A 14,061-nucleotide genomic window follows, 5' to 3' on the forward strand; every position below is an offset into this window, starting at 1 on the left:
AGCTGCTGAAGGAAGAAATTATGTGGGTGAGCGAAATCATAAATGGAGAGATTAGCCCTAGATGTTCATTTGTAGCCCGCATCTCGTGGTCGTGCGGTAGCGTTCTCGCTTCCCACGCCCGGGTTCCCGGGTTCGATTCCCGTTGTCTGCCTCGTGATGGCTGGGTGTTGTGTGCTGTCCTTAGGTTAGTTAGGTTTAAGTAGTTCTAAGTTCTAGGGGACTGATGACCATAGATGTTAAGTCCCATAGTGCTCAGAGCCATTTGAACCATTTGTTCATTTGTACACCGACAATGAAGTCGGTGTACAAATGAACATGTAGGGCTAATCTCTCCCTCAGTTGCGTGTTTAATAGTAGACTATAATTTAGGATTCTGTCGCAATTACAACGGTATTAACATGTTAGTGAAGTTCAGTTGTGTGAACTCCACTGTGTTCTTGCTAAAGAAGCAAAATTTAGTGTGATAGCAAGAGAGATATGTTACTCAGAGCTCGGCACTGGTGACACGGGCCTGAAGAAGAAAAATAAAAGAAAGGGCCGTGTGGTCACAAAAGTTTTAACAGTAGACGACACGTGATGCAAAGCGCCTCATTGACAGTCTCGGCGACTGAAGTTGGATGGGATATCTGTGACGCATTCGCGCTTACTACACGATCTTGAGACGAAATGCGTTACTCTTCTCTAGATCCTTTGTTTTCTGCACCAGTGATCAGCGGTACGGGTCTCAGACTGACAAGTAATACTCAAGTATCGGCGGAACGAGGATTTTGAAAGCTACGTCCCCGTGCGGAGTGGCCGTGCGGTTTGAGGCGCCCTATCGTAGACTGCGCGGCCCCTCCCGCCGGAGGTTCGAGCCCTCCCTCGGGCATGTGTGTGTCTGTGTGTGTGTGTACCGAGCGAGGTGGCGCAGTGGTTAGCACACTGGACTCGCATTCGGAAGGACGACGGTTCAATCCCGCGTCCGGCCATCCTGATTTAGGTTTTCCGTGATTTCCCTATATCACTTCAGGCAAATGCCGGGATGGTTCCTTTGAAAGGGCACGGCCGATTTCCTTCCCCATCCTTCCCTAACCCGAGCTTGTGCTCCGTCTCTAATGACCTCGTTGTCGATGGGACGTTAAACACTAATCTCCTCCTCCTCCTGTCTGTCTGTCTGTCTGTCTGTGTGTGTGTGTGTGTGTGTGTGTGTGTGTGTGTGTGTGTGTGTGTGTGTGTGTGTGTCTTGTTCTTAGTATATGTTAGTTTAAGTAGCGTGTAAGTCTATGGACCGATGACCTCAGTAGTTTGGTCTCTTAGGAATTCACTCACATTTGAACATTTGAAAGCTACGTCCTCCGTGAGTGAGCTACAGTTCCTTGCATTCTTCCAGTAAATCTGTCGAATATCTGCACTAACGTGCTATTAGTTTTATGCAATGCATGGGCGTTTATATTATCATTTTTTTTTTTGCCTCTTTGGAGGGTACGAACAACACGGCACATCTAAAACACATTTCCCTGCTCAAAGCCGGACACGAACCCACGACCTCGGCTTAGGTGTGAGGGACGCTATCCGGAGACATGGTATATTTCTGGCTTTAGCAGCATCGTGTATAATTCCAAGATTCTTTCCTCGGAGCGGCAAGAGTTACAACATTACTCATGTCACGTAATCAGTGGTGTGAGGTACCAGTAGCAAATGGTACCTTTGTCATGGGAAAGACCGCCGGAATGGTAGTCTATCCGTGTGATTGACTGAAACGTCCGGAGGCTGTGCGCCAAAATGTTAAGTGTCTTTCATTAATATTTTAATAATGGTGCATTAAACTTACTTAACATTATAGAATATTTATCTCTAAATGGCAAGATACCTCTTGCTTATTTCGCAAGTCAGAATTACACGCAAAACTAAGAACAAAAACTAAATAAAAAGGCAAGGAAGACGAAGCTCTTCGGGCGTCTTCCGGGCCTCGCCTAGACCGGGCTCCCAAGCGAGACTAGTTGCCTGGTGGCGTTGGTTAGATCTTAATTTTGTTGCGGGAGTAATGAGTCTAGAACAGTTTACGAATCCGTAGTATATAATTAGTTACTGGTCTCACAAAATAAAGATTGTAAATATTTTAATAATGTGGGACGTAAAACGCAGTAAAGAATGCCTATTACCAGCAGTTTCTCATGTTTTGCGAAAATAAATACTAGCGGCACTCCTTACAAAAAGAGTGAACTAATCATTTAATTACATAAAGTCAGTTCATCGCTAACAGTTCATCGCTAACAGTTCATCGCTAACAGTTCATTACAACGTCAAGAGAACAGATCTACGACCTGCATGCTGCTGTCTGTGCAGGAAACACCTTCAGAAAACTGCAGATTGATCAAATCTAACAGAACACTCTGGTTTTCACTCAGGGCGGTGAGAGGAACCAGGCATGTGGAGTGTAATGCTTTCCCAGAACAAATGGTTAAAATGGCTCTGAGCACTATGGGACTTAAACATCTGAGGTCATCAGTCCCCTAGAACTTAGAACTACTTAAACCTACCTAACCTAAGGACATCACGCACATCCATGCCCGAGGCAGGATTCGAACCTGCGACCGTAGCGGTCGCGCGGTTCCAGACTGAAGCGCCTAGAACCGCTCGGCCACCCCGGCCGGCTTTTCCCAGAACAAAGGGAATCATGAACACGTCATCTGTGGTAACACAAAGGAGGTTGATACAATACCGCCGTAACGGTTGCCAAGTGAACACTTTGCCCGCTGTGTAAGCCAGGAAGAGTCAGAGGCGTAGATGGGACGGCTGCTGCTCGGGAGAGGCTGTTGACACGCAGCGGGAGTGTGTCTGAGCAAAGCCGAGCCGCAGCCGCGAGAGTCAACACGGATTTCCTTCTGCAGCCGCCTCGTTGCTGGCTCGGCGCACAGCCTACAAAACGCACGGCCCGCCAGGCACTCTCTGCTGAAAGGCAGAGAAACGTTCGCAGTCGTGGCAATGGCTTTACCCTTAACGTGAAATGTACATAATCTTCAACGTAACCAATCACCTTCAGCAAGCGTAGCTTTCTCTCTTTGATAAGCGTGTTAAGATTTTCGTCGCACAATCAGTGTAATTGGACATGACTTTACGCCGCCGGCCTCTGTGGCGGAGCGGTTCTAGGCGCTTCAGTCCGGAACCGCTCTGCTGCTACTGTCGCAGGTTCGAATCCTACCTCGGGCATAGATGTCCTTAGGTTAGTTAGGTTTAAGTAGCTCTAACTCTTGGAGACAGATGACCTCAGATGTTCAGTTCCATAGTTCTTAGAGCCATTTGAACCATTTACGGACTTTGCATTCACCAACATCAGAATCTGTGGCACATTCAAATAATAAAATTTCCGTATGAAGTGAAGAGTGCGAATCGAAAATCATTAAAGTTGAAACGTTCCTTAAGTATGTGTTTCGCATCTTCCGTAGCATCGCGCGAATCACACTCGCGCCCTGGGCGCGTTGCGCGGGCGCTAGCAAATTACGCGAGGTACTGCCAACAGATAGCCAGGAGCGTTAATTAGCGGAACAGTATTCATATTCTGCACCACTACAAACATTAAATCAGTTCAGATAAGGATCGCCAGCCTCGCTTTTACCCGCGAGACAGGATTAAGCTTTTCACTGCTGCAAAGTCAATAATTAATTAACGCCCTTCAGCAGTCCAAATAGTGTCAGAAAAATTCCGAGAACCGACCGCTGCACTGCAAAACTTAATTCGCTAATAATTCATACACTGTCTCCAAGAGGCTTCCATCTACTCCCACCTATAATCTCTGTGACAGACACCTCACTTAAATTTCCTCGTGGACGATTATTATTAATCAGTTTCAGTGAAAACCTTGCCAATTGCGTCTAGTTCACTAAGCACCACCGTCCAGCTAGTCACGTGGCTCAACGACTTAAGTTGTGGTGGTCTCTGCCTGTTGAACGTATACACAGTTGCTAAACGGCAACATTCCGCTAGATAACCGGAATGTCTCAACCCGAAGTCCTCACCCGCTAAGGAAACGCATTTACGAGCCTCACAAATTTTCGAATTGCAACAAGTAACCCGGTTCATCACGAGAGGCCTACCCACCTCCTGATTTGTGAAGTGCAACGAAGACCACCAGCTCCAGAAATGGCTCGAAGCACTATGGGACTTAACATCTGAAGTCATCAGTCCCCTAGACTTAAAACTACTTAAACCTAACCAACCTAAGGACACCACACACATCCGTGCCCGAGGCAGTATTCGAACCTGCGACCGTAGCAGCAGCGCGGTTCCGGACTGAAGCGCCTAGAACCGCTCGGCCACAGCGGCCGGCGAACACCAGCTCCGCCCCAGACAGCACACAGATTCTACACACGACGAGGAATGCCGGCCGACTCCTCGATTTTACGAGCTCCAGTTCGCTGCACGAAACTACACTGCCAGAAAAAATTAGTGCATGCTTTCCAATTCTCTCAATATTTATTGATGCAACATTGCGTATGTAACACATGACATTATTACGTTTACAGATAGCACCAGCTGGTCTGAGGTACCAGGTATCGACCAATGCTGGAACAGTCATACTAAGAGTATGTGGTGTAGCCTGAACGGGCAGCCATGCACACGCCCACTCTGGCATCCAGTCGATCCAACTGGCGGCGAGTATTGTCCTGCGATACGTGACGCCACGCCTGCTCGACCTGTTCATGTAGTTCTGTAAGAGTTGTTCGCTGATGAGTCGTACGAGTCTCTCATCATCCCATCATATCCCACGCGTGTCCGATTGGAGACGAGTCCAGAGATAGTGCTGGCGAGGGAAGTCGCTTCACGTTTTGCAGAGCACTTAAGAGTTTCACAGGCAGTGTGTGGACGAATATTACCCTGTACGAAGAACGTATGGGATGGGGCCAGTGTGATTTGGACGAATGCGCTCTACGAGGCAGCGCTCACCAGATCTACTTCGTACGCAGAAACGACCATCACCTACGTGCTAGCAGAATCTGCTTACATCGCTGAAGACAATGGCGCGCCGTTCCATTTGCCAATTGATCCTCTGACTGAATCAGTCGAGCCGTGTATGCCGACGCTACGGTGTGCGTAGGTGTGCGTGTGCGTACCCAAAGCCCCACTGCTAATAACTGGTTCGCAACAGTTGGTGTTGACGCGTCCGTACCCACAAGCCCTCTTATTAGTGCTGTAGTAGATGTACGCTCTGCCATTGCCCCCTTACAATACAACGATCCTGGTGGGCGTCTGAGCTGTGTGGTCGACCAGAACCTCGTCCATGGGAGCGAGAATGTCCACATGACCACTGATGCTAGCGTCGTTGCACAACTGACGCAGCAAGCCCAACTTCTGCGGCAGTTCTCCGAAAGGACCATCCACACCACTCGGAAGGCCATAATTTAACGCCTTTCAATCTCGTTCAGTTGGCTGTAAGAAGCACGAGTGCGTCTCCGTGGCACAGTTGCCTGCTTGGTTCAAACGTTTTCACCACACAGAACCTTCTGTCTGTGAGCATTCCTTATTAAAGGGTATACATAGCTGGCACTCCGGCAGTTATTCCACTACGCCATGTGTGCGCGCACGACGTTGAAATCTGTTGTCAGTACATCCACTGTCCCGCAGGTGGCATATGCCGTCATCAGATCTTTCGATGTGTAACAATTTTTTTCGCGCAGCTTATTTAACATTTAGGCCTCTAGTCAATCAGAATCAAGAGCAAAATGCAGACATTATGATTGGCCATCTCTGTCTGCCACTGTTCGCGCTTTTGTAAGAGGATGCTTTCTGCGTGGACGTCTGGAAGGTTTTGTGCAAAGGATGCTGGGGAAAAAAAGACTGCCACTGTGAAGTAGTCTCTCGATCTGGATCCGACCTGTGATGCCCAGACCATTACCCATTTAGCGGGATTATAGACAGAGTGGTCCGTAACCTCGAGGCTTGAGAAAATGTCTCTCCCTGGTGTACAAAATCAGCAAACAGGCGCGGTCTCCAAATCATATCTTACAAAGTAAATGAACACAGTTAGGCGCATCTGCTTGGGGAAAGTGAGACATCAAGAAGTCCAGTCGCACGAGATGATACCATAGAGAATACAAATGTATTTAAAATATCCGGCCTGAATGGAGCAAAAGCTCTAATGACACACTAAAGTATTTATTGCTGTACGACTAATGTAGGATCACCCACTCCGTTGCTAAGACAGTATGTGGTGGATGATTATAATGAGAGATGTCAGGCAAGTAGATAGGGAACCGGGAAAACTGGTTGTCACATTGAACCAAATTAACTTAAATACCGTATGCAGTTCTTCGAAAACTACACAGGTGTGTAAAACTAAAGCAACAAACTGGAATTTTGAAAGATTGCATTATTTTGTCAAAAGAGACATAAACAGATGATATAAAAAAGAAACAGTGCAAAGAATACAGAATGTAAACAACGCAACATGTATAATGTTAGACAAGTGTTATAACTTAACGGATTTGCACACACTTTTCGACAACTTGTTCATGTGCTCAGTATGGGGTGTGACCACCTCTGGCAGCAATACAGGTCTGACAACGACAAGGTATGCTGTGAATGATGCCATCGATCTCATGATGAGGCAAGTTTTGAAGAGTGGTTGTTGGATGCTGACATAATGCAACTCGTCTCCCTAGTGCATCCCAGACACGGTCTATGGGACTGAAATCGGGAGAGCGAGCAGGACACGCCATGCGTGCAGTACCTTCCGTTTCCAAGAAAACTTCAACCGCCCGTGTTCCGAGGGATCGTTACTGTCCGTCAGTACGAAGTCTTGGCTTACAGCATCTCGCGACAACCGCACATGAGGTCCCAGCACCTCGTCACGATACGTGACAGTAGTTAAACGTAGCCGATTCACTCCTATAATTTCAAGAAGACATATTCGAGTGGTCAACTTAATCTTTGCCTACACCATTAGGGATCCTCCTCGATATCGGTCTTCTCTCGCCACGATATTTGGGCCCCGAAATGATATTCCACGTTCCCTCCAGATGCAAATCCGTCGCGAATCTCTCTCTAGAACAAATCGGGACTCGTCTGTGAAACTAGCATTGGCCCACTGTTCGACAGTCCAGGTAGCATGTTGACGATTTCACTCTACACGAATGCTCACATACAGCAGGTCTCCGACAGTGTAGACCGTTTGCCTCGCTACAACACGTCCATCGGATGCTACGAGGCCAGATGCCAGTCGCCGCGCAGTACTAAGGTGGTACCGTAGTGCCCTTACAGCCAAATAATGGTTCTCCCTTTCAGATATTACATGTGGTCAGCCCGGCCCTGGTCTTCGGGATGCAGTTTTGATCTCTACAAACTGTCGCCACATCCGATAAACAATTGAAAGATTCACACTAAGACCCCCCCGGCCATATCAGATTGCGACTGTCCTGCGTCCATTCCTCCCATGGCACTCCGACGCAGAGCGCCTGATAGGCGTTCTCTCTGTGCCATACTGCGCCGTCTGTGAGTGTGTACATAGCGATTTTGGATGTGGGACTACCCGGCAAACACTACCCTGTTTGATAGGTGCACTGACGTCAAATGGCCCTAAGCACTATGGCACTTAACATCAGAGGTCACCAGTCCTCTGGACTCAGAACTACGTAAACCTAACTAACCTAAGGACATCACACACATCCATGCTCGAGGCAGGATTCGAACCTGCGACCGTAGTAGCAGCGCGGTTCCGGACTGAAGCGCCTAGAACCGCTCGGCCAGCCCTAACGTCGTCTTTAGTGTGGTTGTCAATTGACCGAAATGCCATCTTCCGTGCAGAACACGATTGTACGGATCTCTGTTGACAGTTAGTTTGATTATACCATGAATTAGACACAGGACGGTTAAATAGCGATTTGTTGCTTTAATTTCGGACACTGAAGTATGTACCACATCGCGTTTCCAGCGGCTCGATGCGGCATAAAGCTGCGTGAAATGTCTTGTTCCTTGAATTACCTTACTCCATGCAAAAACAACAGGTATGTAGTTAATAACCCGCGGATAGTCGTTACAGTAGGTACTAGACTGGAAAAAGATTAAAGTGCCAAATTGCATTCACAATTGTTCTAAATTTCCCACACCCGCTTTAGAGAATAGTACTGGGGATTAATTTCTTTGTCACAGAAATTAACATGTACAATAATATATCACATTTTCCCCAGCTGCTGCATGAAAGGACGATAGTAATTTTGTGCTACATAGGTAACAATTACAGGTGTAAACAACTCCTGAAAGTGAGGACGTACCGAATGTTAGTTGTTGTAGAAGTGGAATATTGGGTTGTTCGTCAATAATATATTATCCTTCACTATTTACAACAGTCTTCTTTTCGATTCCGCGACTGTAGAAATCACGTGGTTTTGAGTTTTGAGACGAAGAACTCGTCGAACCATGTTCGGAGTGTGTGTGTGTGTGTGTGTGTGTGTGTGTGTGTGTGTGTGTGTGTGTGTGTGTGTGAGAGAGAGAGAGAGAGAGAGAGAGAGAGAGAGAGAGGGAGGAAAAGGTGAAAATATGAAAATATGAGGCCCTAAGAACAGGAACGCGGGTAAGCTACTACAAACAGCTTAGTGAACGCATTATTGTGGCCAAGATAGATACGAAGCCCACACCTACAGTAGTACAAGTTTATATGCCAACTAGCTCTGCAGATGACGAAGAAATTGAAGAAATGTATGATGAAATAAAAGAAATTATTGAGATAGTGAAGGGAGACGAAAATTTAATAGTCATGGGTGACTGGAATTCGAGTGTAGGAAAAGGGAGAGAAGGAAACGTAGTAGGTGAATATGGATTGGGGCTAAGAAATGAAAGAGGAAGCCGCCTGGTAGAATTTTGCACAGAGCACAACTTAATCATAGCTAACACTTGGTTTAAGAATCATGATAGAAGGTTGTATACATTGAAGAACCCTGGAGATACTAAAAGGTATCAGATAGATTATATAATGGTAAGACAGAGATTTAGGAACCAGGTTTTAAATTGTAAGACATTTCCAGGGGCAGATGTGGACTCTGACCACAATCTATTGGTTATGACCTGTAGATTAAAACTGAAGAAACTGCAAAAAGGTGGGAATTTAAGAAGATGGGACCTGGATAAACTGAAAGAACCAAAGGTTGTACAGAGTTTCAGGGAGAGCATAAGGGAACAATTGACAGGAATGGGGGAAAGAAATACAGTAGAAGAATGGGTAGCGCTGAGGGATGAAGTAGTGAAGGCAGCAGACGATCAAGTAGGTAAAAAGATGAGTGCTAGTAGAAATCCTTGGGTAACAGAAGAAATATTGAATTTAATTGATGAAAGGAGAAAATATAAAAATGCAGTAAATGAAGCAGGCAAAAAGGAATACAAACGTCTCAAAAATGAGATCGACAGGAAGTGCAAAATGGCTAAGCAGGGATGCCTAGAGGACAAATGTAAGGATGTAGAGGCTTGTCTCACTAGGGGTAAGATAGATACTGCCTACAGGAAAATTAAAGAGACCTTTGGAGAGAAGAAAACCACTTGTATGAATATCAAGAGCTCAGATGGCAACCCAGCTCTAAGCAAAGAAGGGAAGGCAGAAAGGTGGAAGGAGTATATAGAGGGTCTATACAAGGGCGATGTACTTGAGGACAATATTACGGAAATGGAAGAGGATGAAGATGAAATGGGAGATACGATACTGCGTGAAGAGTTTGACAGAGCACTGAAAGACCTGAGTCGAAACAAGGCCCCCGGAGTAGACAACATTCCATTGGAACTACTGACTGCCTTGGGAGAGCCAGTCCTGACAAAACTCTACCATCTGGTGAGCAAGATGTATGAAACAAGCGAAATACCCTCAGACTTCAAGAAGAATATAATAATTCCAATGCCAACGAAAGCAGGTGTTGACAGATGTGAGAATTACCGAACAATCAGTTTCATAAGCCACAGCTGCAAAATACTAACACGAATTCTTTACAGACGAATGGAAAAACTAGTAGAAGCCGACCTCGGGGAAGATCAGTTTGGATTGCGTAGAAATGTTGGAACACGTGAGGCAATACTGACCTTACGACTTATCTTAGAAGAAAGATTCAGGAAAGGCAAACCTACGTTTCTAGCATTTGTAGACTTAGAGAAAGCTTTTGACAATGTTGACTGGAATACTCTCTTTCAAATTCTAAAGGTGGCAGGGGTAAAATACAGGGAGCGAAAGGCTATTTACAATTTGTACAGAAACCAGACGGCAGTTATAAGAGTCGAAGAACATGTAAGGGAAGCAGTGGTTGGGAAGGGAGTGAGAGAGGATTGTAGCCTCTCTCCGATGTTATTCAATCTGTATATAGAGCAAGCAGTGAAGGAAACAAAAGAAAAATTCGGAGTAGGTATTAAAATCCACAGAGAAGAAATAAAAACTTTGAGGTTCGCCGATGACATTGTAGTTCTGTCAGAGACAGCAAAGGACTTAGAAGAGCAGCTGAACAGAATGGATAGTGTCTTGAAAGGAGGATATAAGATGACCATCAACAAAAGCAAAACGAGGATAATGGAATGTAGTCAAATTAGATCGGGTGATGCTGAGGGAATTAGATTAGGAAATGAGACACTTAAAGTAGTAAATGACTTTTGCTATTTGGGGGGCAAAATAACTGATGATGGTCGAAGTAGAGAGGATATAAAATGTAGACTGGCAATGGCAAGGAAAGCGTTTCTGAAGAAGAGAAATTTGTTAACATCGAGTATAGATTTAAGTGTCAGGAAGTCATTTCTGAAAGTATTTGTATAGAGTGTAGGCATGTATGGAAGTGAAACATAGACGGTAAATAGTTTGGACAAGAAGAGAATAGAAGCTTTCGAAATGTGGTGCTACAGAAGAATGCTGAAGATTAGATGGGTAGATCACATAACTAATGAGGAGGTACTGAATAGGATTGGGGAGAAGAGGAGTTTGTGGCACAACTTGACCAGAAGAAGGGATCGGTTGGTAGGACATGTTCTGAGCCATCAAGGGATCACCAATTTACTATTGGAGGGCAGCGTGGAGGGTAAAAATCGTAGGGGGAGACCAAGAGATGAATACACTAAGCAGATTCAGAAGGATGTAGGTTGCAGTAGGTACTGGGAGATGAAGAAGCTTGCACAGGATAGAGTAGCATGGAGAGCTGCATCAAACCAGTCTCAGGACTGAAGACCACAACAACAAGAACAAATGAATAAGGTGTGCGCGGAATGACTTCCCAACCAAACTCCTGTTTAGTGCTTTTTGTCAGTCTAGCAAAAAGTGGTCGGGTATTATCGTGGAGTAGCGTCACTTCTCGCAATCTTTCTGCTCGTTGTTCTTCGACTGCGTGTGCAAGACATCTCAGTTGCTGACAATAAATGTCAGTACTGATGGTTACACCTCGGGGAAGCCATTCGTAGTACACTGCACCGTCGCTGTTTTCTTTGTTCAGGCTCAACCATTCCTTTCTTCTACTTATGTTAGCATAAAGACACCATTTCTCGTCATCGGTTAGGATACAGGATAGGAATGGTCGGTGTTTTTTCACGAGCCACTGATGACGAGCAAGCAGATTGCACATAATGGCCGCCCGCTGATTTTGTGATTTTTGGCTTAGAGCATTCGGTACTCACACACCTGATTTTTGAACCTTCCCCATTGCCTGCAAGTGTCGGACTGTGGTGGAATGACCACAGTTGGTCACATTTGCCAGTTCTCGGCTACACTGACGTGGGTCACTCATTGTGCATGAATGCGTTTAAACAATGTTCATGAAAGCCCGAAGGTCTTCCTGAACATGGAGAGTCACTAATGTCAAAACGATCCTCCTCAAAACGAGAAAGCCATTTTCTTACTGTGTTCTGTCTAATGGCATTATCGTCACACACGACGACTGAAAAATCGCTCAACGCGGCAGAAGTGCAACGCTTCCGCAAATTGCTGCAGATTTCAGTGCTGGGCTATCAGCGAGCTTCAGCGTGCGAACAATTCAACGAAACGTGATGATCGATATGGGTTTTCGGAGTCGGCCCTTTCGTGTACCCTTGATGACTGCACGGCATAAAGCTTTGCGCCTCGCCTGGCCCCGTCAACACCGACACTGGACTGTTGATTACTGAAAACATGTTGCCTGGTCGGACGAGTCTCGTTTCAAATTTCATCGAGTGGATGTACGTCTGCGGGTATGGAGACAGCCTCATGAATCCATGGATCCTGCATGTCAGCAGAGGACTGTTAAAGCTGGTGGAGACTCTATAATGATGTGAGGCATGTGTAGTTGGATTGATATGGGACCCCTGATACGTCTAGATACGACTCTGCCAGGTGACACGTACGTAGCTTTCCTGTCTGATCACCTGCATCCATTCATGTCCATTGTTCATTCCGACGTTCTTTGGCAATTCCAGCAGGACAATCCGACAACTCACACGTCCAGAATTGCTACAGAGTGGCTGCAGGAACACTCTTCTGAGTTTAACACTTCCGCTGGCTACCAAACTCCCCAGACACGAACGTTATTGAGGATTATCTGGGATGCCTTGGAACGTGCTGTTCAGATGAGATCGAGACGCCCTCGTACTCTTACGGATTTATGGACAGCCTTGCAGGATTCATGGTGTCAGTTCCCTCCAGCACTACTTCAGACTTTAGTCGAGTCCATACCACGTCGTGTTGTGGCTCTTCTGCGTGCTCGTTATTAGGCAGGTGTACCAGTTTCTTTTTCTCTTCAGTGTATATAAGGTTCGGCAGACTCTCTTCTGTTTCAATCGAACTTCCTTTAAAAAGATTCAGATATCCGACAAGTGGACTGGAAAATGTGCAGTGGATACTAAAAAGTTCTGTTAATAATCTCCACAACAACAAAGAAGGAATACCTTCCAACGTCAACAAGGAAAAAGACACACAAAAAGACACACAAAACGTCACTCTCAAAATCCACGGTAACGAATGTAATCTGTTGCCTTCTATGAAAACCTCGTCAAGTCCGCCTCACTCACTAAAAAAGAAACAAGAGAAAACCACCACCGTCCAGTTAGTTACAGGCTGCGCGATCCGACGCAAGCGCTCCGCCTGCCGGGCCCACTTAAGCCGTCCTCGCACGAGACGAGGCAGCTAACGATGACGTGGACGCGGATGGGAAATCCGAACTCGCGAGACGTTGGTCAACGTGATTTGCGGACTCGGCGCTTTCCAGCGGGCGTTGCCAGCTTTATTTGGCTCGCAAAATTCTATACGAAAATGGACGCGCGTAAAATAGCAGCGTTATCTCAGCGATGGCCGAAGAAGACCGGAGAAAATCGCGAAGGTTCTGTACTAGTTGGTGGCTTGAACAGCGAACTGACTGTTACGGAACACTACTTAATGCTGTACACCGATCTGAGATACATATCAGTTTAACTCAATTCAGTTTTCACTCCATTTTCTGTCTTAAATTGAAAGTGGTTAAGGTACAGTGTCTGAAATTAGTTTGCGCGGGTATAATACCTTCTCGATGTTGGATTTACTACAAACACTATGAAATGAGTCACGTGAAGATTTCTGGCCACTGGAGGAACATTCCAGTCGTCGGCCTTAGCCGCAAGAAATGCAGCAAATACATTATTTATAATAAATAACATCGACTTTTGAGATAAGACTTCTATTAAATAATAATACCTGGAATATTTGAGGAAAAAAGGCGAAAAAATAAATTTGGCAGGAGATGGACGTGAATTTTCTACCATTCTCTTCACGGCTCCTGACGCTATCAGCTATGCTACAGCTTCGACATAGCAACGGGACCCCCTATATGGCATTGTTGTTGTTGTGGTCTTCACTCCTGAGACTGGTTTATTGCAGCTCTCCATGCTACTCTATCCTGTGCAAGCTTCATCTCCCAGTACCTACTGCAACCTACATCCTTCTGAATCTGCTTAGTGTATTCATCTCTTGGTCTCCCTCTACGAATTTTACCTTCCACGGTGCCCTCCAATGCTAAATTTGTGATCCCTTGATGCCTCAGAATATGTCCTACCAACCGGTCCCTTCTTCTCGTCAAGTTGTGCCACAAACTCCTCTTCTCCCCAATTCTATTCAATACCTGCTCATTAGTT

At 45.8% G+C, this 14,061-nt stretch overlaps 1 protein-coding gene across 1 annotated transcript in view; it reads left to right on the forward strand.

Moving 5' to 3' along the window:
• The window catches only part of LOC126194748 (syndecan), a 273,357-nt gene that overhangs the window by 28,566 nt on the left and 230,730 nt on the right, over positions 1-14,061 (forward strand). The gene's annotated exons all lie outside the window — the stretch shown is intronic.

Source organism: Schistocerca nitens, chromosome 1 (assembly GCF_023898315.1).
Source record: "Schistocerca nitens isolate TAMUIC-IGC-003100 chromosome 1, iqSchNite1.1, whole genome shotgun sequence".
NCBI classification, from domain to species: Eukaryota; Metazoa; Arthropoda; class Insecta; order Orthoptera; family Acrididae; genus Schistocerca; species Schistocerca nitens.